Source organism: Molossus molossus, unplaced genomic scaffold, assembly GCF_014108415.1.
Source record: "Molossus molossus isolate mMolMol1 unplaced genomic scaffold, mMolMol1.p scaffold_m16_p_15, whole genome shotgun sequence".
In the NCBI taxonomy this organism is placed as follows: domain Eukaryota; kingdom Metazoa; phylum Chordata; class Mammalia; order Chiroptera; family Molossidae; genus Molossus; species Molossus molossus.
The window spans coordinates 4154522-4166423 of NW_023425350.1; positions in this window are offsets into that span (position 1 = coordinate 4154522).

Here is an 11902-nt window from a genome sequence, read left to right on the forward strand (position 1 = left end):
GATTCGAACACTCCGCCTATCTCTTTGACCAGTCTCTTACCCTCACCTAGCCTAATGCTTAAAAGTACCTACCTGGTGGGGGAATGAGAGAGGCTAGTCTTTGTGGAGGAGATGTAAGGGTTTTAAATCAACAGAATGATCAAAGGAAAAACAGAAAAGCCATACATTATGCAAATATTTGGTCTCTCAAAGCTTTTCTGCCAGAGGGTGATGTCAGGTCGCCTGCAGGGAAGAAAAAGACATTTTTTCTTCTGCTCCTCCCAGGTAACTTCTAAATTTTAATATTAAAGCTCTTGTGGTTTAATCATCATCTTCAGCTGATGCCATTGTCTCCACGGAGTCCTGAGGCCAGGTCAGGTCAGGTCAGGACCAAGCTCCTTTCTCCCCAAGCTGTTTGCTTCCAGTCTTAGCTGAGGGAAAGCCCTCCTGGTCCTAGGCTGGAGAAAACGTGTCATTGGGCTTGAGGACGGACTGACTCTATTAAAGGAACTTTATTTTATCAGTCTGTCCCCGGAAAAGAAAATTACTGATTAGGTAGTCTTGACTTAATTTGCTCTTTGATTTTTGGCAAATTCCAGTTTATTCTTGTTGAGGTGAACAACAACAACAAAAAAAATCCACAGGTAATTCCCACATTTTCAACTGAGCCCAGCAATTGAACCTCCTCCTCACTCACTTACCAAAGCTCCTATCCAGTAGCTGGTGCTTGATCTTTTCCCTTCTCTCCTCTGCTGGCCCCAGAGATGGGGCTGAGGAGATTGGAAGGGCAGCAGCAAAGCCCTGGAAAGGGTCCGGACGTTAGGGGAGAGCTTTTCATACCTTTGAAATAGCTCGGGGATTTCCCAGAGAGACCCGAGAATATAGACACCAGAAAGACGCTCTCTTGTGCTTTTATGTTCTGAGTCTGCATGAAAACCAGGGAGAAGTAACCACCTCGCAGTGGCGCCTCTCTCGAGGGTGGGAGGTCCCTAATTGTGATCTGTGGTCACTCTGCAGTTCTGTGCTTCACTTCTGGGGGACTGGTCACACTGAAGAGCCGGCACCTAACAGTTGCCTGGAGGGATATAACCATGTCTGTGTTGGTTTTCTCAGCTCGGATGCCAAATCCCAGCACCAGCTGGCTCATTCTTGGTACCACGGACAGCCTGCTTATTTCATCACTGACTATCTCGTTATGTATTGATGTACTTGCATTCTTGGTCTAGAAGTAGTTTCAAAGCAGACATCCATGTAAAATTCCCGTTAGTGACCTAGATGTAAAATTTAAACATACAAGGGAATGTGGTTGGTTGTTGAGGGAAAGCAGAGTGCACCCCAAAATGACTTTGGGAATATTATTTTAAGCTGGTTATTTCTAAGAAACAGAAGACAGAAAGAAACTTTGACCCTCCCCTTACCTGCTCAAAGGACTTCAGGTAGAAATATCTGCTTAAAGGAAGGCAGCTGTCACCTGAGCATCATAATGTAAACGGAGCGTGGCAGGCAGGGAAGAATCTAGCCAAGTCTCTTAGACTCCCGTGTCCCATGGTTTCTGGGTGGCCAAGCAACAGTTTGTTTAGCACATTTGCTCTTTCTCCTTTGCCTGCTTTCCCTTTGAAATCCCAGACCCCCGCCTCCCTCTTTTTAGTCCAGAATGGCATGGAAGCCTCAACTGCCCAATGCGTCCTCAGGCCCCATATTCTTAGGGAACCCCCGCGGGTACATATGCAACACGTCTGATTATTTTCTCCTATTAATCTGTCTCCTGTTAATTTGACTATTAGTCCAACCAGAAGAACCTAAAAGGATAGAAGGAAACATTTTTTTTCCTGCCCCCCGCCCATTGTCATCTAGTCTAGTGATGTTTTTTAAGCCTTTTTTAGGTGGTGGTGGTTGTTTTTAGCTGTTCTTTTGCAGAAACTTAATGCATAAAAGCATAGATCAAAGCAGAGCCACTGGGTCTGAAGCACTCCTGAACCATCTTCAGAGGCTGTAGGCCTCCAGGGAGTTTACAGAAAGAGGTTCGGCGATTGCCCCAAAGTCCCACTGCAAGTTAATCACAGGAGAATCCAGGCCTCTGGTCTCCATCCAGTCCGGGCTCTACTGTCTAAACTGTGGGGACTTTTCAGACACTCCTGAAAATGAGCCCTGGCCCAGAGGTTAGTTTTTGATTGCTCCCCAAAAGATGAAGCTCTAGATTAAAACAACGTAAACAAATGTGACCCGTGGGCCTTCTTTGAATTTGGGTTTGACGAACTTCTATAAAATATTTTTGAAACAATTGGGGAAATATGACTATAAGCTGAAAAACAGGTGATGCCAAAGAATGAATGTAACTTTGTTAGGTGTGATAATTAAAAACTGTTAATATGAGCCCCACCAGTGTGGCTCAGTTGTTGAGTATCGACCCGTGCATTAGAAGTTCATCAGTTCAATTCCTGGTCAGGGCACATGCCCAGGTTGTGGGCCCAGTCCCCAGTGTGGGGCATGCAGGAGGTGGCCAACTGATGTTCTCTCTCATCGATGTTTCTCTCTTTCTCTCTCCCTTCCTCTCTCTCTAAAAAAACAAAACAAAAAAAACTGTTAATATGAAAGAAAATGCCATATTTCTTGAGATGCACACCAAATTATGTAGTAGTGAAAAGACATACGGCCTCAAAGACATTCTGCTTTAAAATACTTCAGCAAAGAGAAATACATTACTTCGTACTAAAGAATTAAAGGAGCCCTGGCCAGTTTGGCTCGGCGGTTCAGCGTCAGCCTGCGGACCAGAGAGCCCCGGGTTTGGTTCCCTCTAGGGACACGTACTACAAAAAAGAAAGAGAGAAAAGAAAGAGAAAGAGAGAAAAGAATTAAAGGGAAATGATATAGCGGTGTGAAACAATATGGTATGTTTGGGAGACATCTATTGGGTTCCTATTGCCAGCATCAGGTTCTTGTCTGCCTGGCATATAGCAATTATTGCAATCAAATGTTATTGTATGCACATCTCATCCTCTAACAATCCTTTGAAGCATTAGCCCTATTTTACAGATCAGGTGACTTGCCCAAGGTCACAGAGCTATAAGGTGTTGGGAGTAAAATTCAAATACAGTGATACCTCGGTTCTCGAGCATAATTCGTTCCAGGAGGACGGTCGAGAACCGAATTGTTCGAGAACCGAAGCAATGAAACCCAATAGGAAAGCGGACTCCACAAAGCGTGACTCTCTCTCTGCACTCACACTGATGACGCAAGCAAGGCGCGCTGGGCCGAATGAACGCCATTCGGCTCAACTCGGAAGTTCGAGTTCCAAATATTTGTTCGGATTCCGAGACAAAAGTTTCTCGAATCCTGATTTGGTCGAAAACCGAGGCGTTCGAGAACCGAGGTATCACTGTACAGAGTCATCTAACTTCATAACAAGCACCTGTAGCAATCTGGCATAACTCCAGGAACTCTTATTAGCAGGTGGTACAAAAAAAAAAAAATCCTAGACAACACACCATATTTGGATCATCCTACTTTCCCACACTTCTCCAGGCTGCACTCTCCCTGCCTATGGCCAGACAGCTCTGTATTGCACACATTTGGTTCACTGATTTCATTGATTGAGCGCCACACTGTGTTGGTATGTTTGGTGCTGCATGTGTCCATCACGCCTGTCTCCCCAGGTTGTAGACTTGAGAGGTGAGGCCAGACACAAGATTGCAAATATACCAGGTGAGAAACAAAGGCTTGAAAATCTCTTCTCCATCCTTTTCATGATTTTGCTCTATTAGAAATTTAAGTAAAACTTGCAGAGATCACTTCAGATTTCTCACCTGACAAGAAACACCTGTGGTTTGACCTGAACTAGTTTTCTGATCCTTTTTCTACAGCCCTATACCTATCGGTGATATGTCAACACAATGCAATACTAAATGCCTACAATTATTCTATTTTACCTTTTAAAAAAAGAGAGGTCTCCTTGGTATTTTATTTTTGCCTTAAACCAACAATTCAGGAATCAGGGATTAGTGAGTAAAAGAAAAATTCAAGTGCTCTACCTCGTAAAGGTACCTTAACCCATGAGACTAGTCAGCATCATTGATGCTCTAACAAGTTTCTGAACCTCCTGCCCATACATCCCTGGCTTCCTGTTTCAAGCTTTAGGTCAGTCTCCCATCCACACTGATCTCCCATTAATACCAAATGCAGACCTCTGACCTCATACCCACCAGGCAGATTACCAGCCTCCTTACTAAAGACCTTACGGATCAGTTTTTCTAAATTACCTCCTTGACATCTCGTCAAACCCTGAGATCTGCTTGGTAAAACTATATTTCATTCTTACCTTAATACAGCACTGTTAACATGGGCAGTGACCGAGAGGGGCTGGGAAGTGACCGAGAGGGGCTGGGCAGTGACCGAGAGGGGCTGGGCAGTGAATGAGGCCTCCTGTGCTCTTTTGCATGTACAGCCCAACCCATTTAGGGGAAGGCCCCTCACTCCTTAGCTTCCAGTGGGCCCAAATCTCAACAGTGTGCTGCTTGACCCAAAATCCTTTAACTGACTTTTCACTTCCCTGCTGCGAAACTCACCTAATCTTTACTTTGGCCTTAATTCTTTCAAGTACCAAGCCCTGGCCAGCAGCATCAGCACCTCCTGGGAACTTGTTACACATGCACCTGCCTGTCAAGCTCACCTCAGACGCACTGAATCGGAAACTATTTCAGCAAACCCTCCAGGTGACCCCGAAGCATGCTAGTTCGATCATTATGGTCTAGAGGCACTATCAGGCGTTTACCAGTTAACTCTTGAGAAATAGGCATTTCTTCTCTGGGTCTTGATGTTTCTCCACTTCAGCAGAATGACCTTTCCCCATTCTAGTCCATCAGAAAATGCTAATTAGAGGCAAAACCATTGCTTAATAGTTTTTTGTTTTTTTTTTAACTTTGCATTCCCAAGTTACACTGTCATTTTCTTTTTGTGTTTGTCCTTGAAAATCTAGGGCAATAGGTCTGCTCGAAGCGTGGGTGATTTTCTTATCCACAAGACTGGTTTCACTTTACTAGAACTTTCTTGTTCTGAAATTAGGCTGTTCTGCGACTCACTTATTTCCCACCCAAGGATTCCACAACCCTTTACACTGAGAAATACGTTCACATGTTGGCTCACAGGCAAGACAGGTGTCTACCTTTTAAGAAAACTGAAAGCTGAGAGATTAGGCAGTGAAGTTAGAAGTTCTAGTACCCAGTACAGTCTGTGACTCGTAACAGGCTCTCAATATATTTAACAAGTGAATGAATGAACGAAGGAACGGACGAACGAACAAACACGTAAGCTAGATCTTTGACTCCCAGGCTGCTACTCTTTTTACGAGGTCACACCATCTCTCATGTTTGCAGTCATGGGAATAGACAAGTCTAGCTCAGAAGAGATAGTAATCTTGTCCCATTTATTTTCCTAGCTCCAAAGTAATGGTGTTGCCATCGATCTCAGAACACAGTTGTCTTCAGAAACTTCCCAGTGAATCCTCTGAGGTTCTTACCAAGTTCCAGAACAGCTGAACCAATACATTTCAAGGAGAATGGCTGAAACACAGGGCCTTGTCTAAAGACACACAGGCCTGGAACGGAGAAAGAGTGCTCACTGCTAGCTCCAGAAGAGTAAAAAACCTGGTAATGTCAGCAGAGAGTGAGAGACAAGTAGTCCAGCCTCCCTCAGGGACCCAAGCTATTCAGGTCAGACAGTGTGGAGTGGAGCTCATGAGATGAGTGAGTGGCAGGGAATTTCGCAATAAATGCCAACTTCCAGTACCACCCCCAGCCCCCTCCTCAGAAATGGCCTGAGCCTCATTCCCCTGCACCCCTGTGGCGGAAAGAAAGCCAGGATGCTAAGTTAAACTCCAGTTGCCCCTTCAACAAACCACTTCCAGTTTTGTTTTTTAAAATATGTTTTTATTGAACTTAAAGAGAGAGGAAGGGAGGGAGAGAGAAACATCTATGAGAGAGAAACATTGATGGCTGCCTTCTGCATGCCCCTCACCAGGGATCAAGCCCAAAACCCGGGCCCGGGCCAGGACTGGGAATCAAACTGGTGACCTCTTGACGCATGGGACACTCAACCAGCTGAGCCACACGCCAGGCAACCACTTCTAGTTCTCAACAATTTCATCTAGGAAACAACTGTAGGCTGTCACAGAAAAATGATTTCTACCCTTAATACCCACAACAGGGCACCTGCGCAGCCCTCACTCTGTAGCACTTCCCTGGAGCAAGAGCAAAGCAGATGCTTGCGTGAAAAGGAGAACTAAGCCTGGCTGCTGGCTCAGTGGGTCGAGCATCGAGCATCGTCTCATGCAACAGGTCACCAGGTTCGATTCCGGGTCAGGGCATATGCCTGGGTTTCGGGCATGATCACCAGCGGGGGGCGTGCAGGAGGCGGCCAATGGTTCTATCTCTCTCTCGCTCTCCCTTACTCTCTCTAAAATTAATGAAAACATTGAACTAAGCTGGCTTGTCACAGCCTAGCATTTCACACAAACACGCCTGTATTTCATTCGTCTCAATTAGCAAGGAAATCCCTAAATATTTCATTTAAATTATAGCAATCACCTTTTTGATAAGCATTTTAGTGAGAACCCAATATTCCTGAAAGAGCTGTATTTCAACTCATTCCTATTCGGGGTTTGACCCAGTTTCAATACAGCTAGTAATTTATATGCCATGAAAGCCCATTAGGCTCTTAGCTAGGTGAGTAAATCCCAACTCTGCCATAGTTGGGTTTAAGTACTTCCTGAGTAGTCTTAGGCTAGGTCTGTGAAATGTTGCAGAAAGTGTCTGAGGCCACAGAAAAGATAAAAGAATTCATCTTTACACAATCCTTCGAGAAATGTAGGAAAAGAGTATCACTCTGAAGACAGGGCGCCTCCCCTTTTTTCTAAAGGGCATTAAGGGTCTCATTGCTCAGCCCATTCTAAGGTAGAAAGTGTAGCCCGTCTCACAGTGTGAATGCAAGTGGAAGAGACCCAACAAAGCCATCATTAGAAACTGACATGATTCGACTTAGTAAAACATGAACTGACACAGGCTGCAAGGAAACTTGTGACCACCTAGAAGACATGGCTTTCATGCAATTGAAATCAATTTCACCTCACAACCCACTATTCACATACATAAAAAGTGATTTCACAAAATATTTGTCCACTCCATTTCACATAAAAAAAACAACACATAACAAACTAGGCTGTGACCCACTATCTAACTGAGCACAATCTAAGTTTAAAAAGCACTGATTTCCTGTTACTGCTCTAATCTCCAAAAAAGGCTAACACAGCACAGTAGCAAAGAGTACCCCAACTTTAAACCCAGGTTCAAATCCCAGCACCTCTCAGCCACAAGTCTTAGCTATGAGACCCAATTCCTGGGACATGTCCTAGGACACACACCTCAGTCCCCTCATCCAGGAGAAAAGCCTACTTCAAAAATTTTATGAGACGGAATTGTATTGGTGAAGATGCTTCGAAACAGGAGCTGTAATGATAAGTCAGGCCCCCAGTGTGCTGGCCCGAGATCAATGGAGCTACCAGTCAGGAACGTTGAGCTTCAACTTTGGAATATTGAAGTTGAACCCTGGCTGAAGGCCATATATATATGCACAATGCTTTATTTTAGTTTTATCCTCACCTGAGGATATTTTTGCATTTATCTTCAGATAGAGCAGGAGGGGGAGAGGGAAAGAAACATCAACGTGAGAGAGACACATCGAGTGGCTGCCACCCACACGGCCCCAACCGGGCCGGGGATCAAACTGCAACCGAGGTACATGCCCTTAGCGAGAACCGAACCCCAGTCTCTTTGGTCCAACGCTCTAACCACTGAGCCAAACCAGCCAGGGCTATATATATAATTTTTTTTTTAAACAAATGATGAGCACTTTATTTATTTTTAATCCTCACTCAAAAACATTTTTCCCTTTTTTGTTCAGATAGAATGGGAGGGAGAGAGAGAAAAAAAAACATCAACGTGAAAGGGACACATCGAGTGGTTGCCACTCACACGACCCAACCAGGGCCAGGGACAAACTGCAACCGAGGTACGCGTCCTTAGCGGGAACCGAACCCGGGTCTCTCTGGACCGCAGGCTGACCCTCCAACTGCTGAGCCAAACCGGCCAGGGCTATATAATTTCTGTTAAATAGATTTTTACTGATTTTTAGAGAGAGAGACAGAGATAGAAACATTGATGAGAGATATGCCGCCTCCTGCACGCCCCCTACTGGGGATCGAGCCTGCAACCTGGGCTTGTGCCCTGACCAGGAGTAGAACCGGTAACCTCTTGGTCCATGGGTGGACGCTCAACCACTGAGCCACACCGGCTGGGCAGCCGTCCCACTTATAAAGCCCTGAGCATACCATTAACATTGACTGCACAGGCCTTCAGTGGGAAGAACGTATACGATCCACAAGATTGACAGACAATGCTTCATAATGCTTGTTTTTACTTTCTGAAGATTGTTAGAGGGCTCACACCTTTAAAGACTACTAGAGAAGTATAATGCCTTCATTTTCTAATTCTCAGTGGCAAGAGAATTACTGAGGATTAGTTATCTGTATCTGCTTCTTTTGTTTCAGGACAAACATTAGCTAGTTGCTGGGACCTTGGGAACATCCATTGATCTCTTTGGACTTGTTTCCATAAGCGTGACTTCGGTCCAAGATGTCCTAATATTCCTTGAGATGCTTCTGTGATTCTCCTCAGAGGGCAGAACTAATAGATTAAGGGGGAAGTCAGGGAAGAGAAAAACAACAATACAAACCCAAACCTCCGTGGTAGAAAAAGAGAGAAATAACCCGATTTATTTGCCATAGTAAGCAAGCTGTAACACAGCAGGCAACAGGTGTAGACATGGACTTGGTACAGCCCCCGAGTTCAACCTCTTTGTCTGTTATAGACAAACAGTCTCTCCTGAGCCATGTCATTATGTCAAGGGGAACTTGACTTGGCAGGTCAGCTGAGTATTAAATATGACTGTAAGCACGTGACCAGGCCCAGAATGAATTCAGTCAATACTGGCTTCCTGTAACTGAGATGGAACGGCCAAGCAATTCATGGATGCACTGAAGGTGTTCTAATTTTAACGGAAGAGGGGAAGTCTCCAGTCCCCTCACCCCCCAGGTATTATTACTTATTCCCTTTAGTATAGGCTCTGAAGGTGGAGCCACTTGTTACGTAAAATTTTGCTAAAAAGTAGAAGGCAAATCCGCCCCAAATTGAATTTTATAGTGATGATCACAACTTCAGGTTTCTTAAGCACTTGCTGAATGGATCAAAAATGTTATGGGGTAGGTGGTTTCTATTGGTACTTAACTGTAATGTCTTAAAAATTCAGAGCTCTCCTGCTAAGACTGTAAGTAAACAGCTCGGGGAAAGAGGAGCTTGGGTCCTTCCCTAACAGGACCTGGCCTCGGCTTCGTGGAGACAGTGGGTGCCTGTCCTCTCACAAATACAAAGTATACAAGGGAAGATGACAGATCTGTGGCAGAATAAAACATACATAAACTGTCTTCATCAGTTTAAAGTGAAGTCTCCTAAACCATAAAAAATAAAATTAAGCCCAGCCGGTGTGACTCAGTGGTTGAGCATTGACCCATGTACTAAGAGGTCGCCAGTTCGATTCCCGGTCAGGGCATATGCCCAGGTTGTGGGCCCAATGCCCAGTCGGGGCATGCAGGAGGCGGCCCATCAATGTTCTCTCATAGATGTTTCTCTCTCTCTCTCTCTCTCTCTCTCTTTCTCTCTCTTCCCCCTCTCTCTCTCCCTCTCCCACTAAAATCAATAAAGAAAAAATAAATAAAATTTAAAAATAAGATTGAGCAATAGTTTTAACATTATCAGATGACACTTGAGTCAGAATAAAATCAGGCTCAACATTTGACAAAAATAGGCATACATCCATGCCTATAATAGGTCTCAAATATTTTTTTGTGTGTGTGTGTTTTTGAACTTTTTTTTTTTTTAATCCTCACCCGAGGACATTTTTCGATATTTTAGTCAGATAGAGTGGGAGGGAGAGAGAGAGAAACATCGATGTGAAAGGGACACATCGAGTGGTTGCCACCCACACGACCCAATCAGGGCCGGGGACAAACTGCAACTGAGGTACGTGCCCTTAGCGGGAACCGAACCTGGGTCTCTACAGACCACAGGCCGACGCTCTAACGGCTGAGCCAAACTGGCCAGGGCTCAAATATTTTCTTTTTGAATGTCTGGCTCAACTCCTTAAATATCAGTTCATTACAAATAAATGATTAGATAGAATTCTTATTTTACTCTTTAGAATTTTTACATCTTTAAATGGCCTTCTCAGTGTTATAATTTTTTAAAAAGTCTTGCCCTGGCCGGTGTGGCTCATTTGGTTGGAGTGGTATCCCATACACCAAAAGGTATTAGGGTTCAATCCCTGGTCAGGGCACATACCCCAGTTGCATCTTTGATCCCGTCCGGGTGCGTGCAGGGGGCAACCAAATGGTATTTCTCTCTCGCTTTAAAAATCAATTTTAAAAGTCTTTCCTGATAAACATTCAGGTTATAAACATGTTTTCTACCAGTCCTGTTCTCCCAAGTGTTATTCTTTTCTAAGATAAAAAAACTGTAGCTAAATATACTGTTAGTACAGAAATCCCTAACGCTTCTATTTTGTCAGCGTTAGAATGCAATCCCCACCCCCCATTATTTTATTAAAAACTAAATGATATCTTAAAGGAAAACTGCCAAATATTCTATGTACTAGATATAACATTTAAAAAATTCCGAATCATCTCAGAAAGGCTTTAAACCCTCCCTCCACCCGAAAACTTGACTTGCCCGTTTCCTCCCAGGAGGGTGTCATCTCTCCTGAGTTCTCAGCAGTCTCATGAAACCCTCCACCTCTAGCGCTTAGGCCCAGAACCCAGGGGGCCATCAGGAGACTCCACAGGCTGGCCCCTTAGAAAGATGCTGATTCCTACAGCAGAGGGGATTAAGTCTGTAAATGCTGAGACTGGTAACTCTCAATGATTCCTCAGGTCAGTACTTTACCACTTTATTGTTAAGTTTTAATTTTTTTTCTAATTCAGTGTTCCCACTGAAATTTCTTCTTAGAAAGGAGTCTTGCCCTGGCCAGTTTGGCTCAGCAGTTAGAGGGTTGGCCTGTGGACCAGACCCCGGGTTCAGTTCCCGCTAAGGGTGCATACCTCGGTTGCGTGGTTTGTCCCTGGCCCCAGTTGGGGTTGTGTTGGTGGCAGCAAGTTTGTGTGTCTCTCTCTTCCTCCCACTCTCCCTCTCCCTCTATCTGAAGATAAATGCAAAATTGTCCTCGGATGAGGATAAAAAAAAAAGTCTTACTGAATATATGTGCCAAAAGGAGCATCTTGTTTATAGTTAGTTGAGATATTAATATGATGGAGGTTGTTTTAGTGATATTAAATTTAATTATTGAGCTTGTCATTAGTATTGTAAAACAATTTTCAAATGGTGGAACTAGCAATTAGATTCAGGTGTGCTACTAATTTATTAAATTTTGCTGATTCATTTGTGTCAAAACATATCTCAGATATTGAGGTCATGACATTTTGATTAAAACTGTGTATTTTTCTCTTTAATTTCCAGATAATGTAAAAACACAGAGAAAATGGATGGAGTATAAATGTTAAATTGATTTTGAATTACCAGTTAATGTTAATTGATAACGTAGCAACTGTCTATATAGTTTAATGTAGTAACAATGTAATGAAGGACCACTTTAGAGTAGAAGATTCATTTGTAGATTTTCCTTTTTGCCATTTCCATCTTAGTGATTTTTTAAGTGGCCTCAAAGGCAGTGAAGAAATGTTTCATTTTCCCTCAAACATACAAAATACATCTGGAAGAATAAATTCACATCTGGTTCATGGATTTCCTCCAGGGAGATCATCCAAATT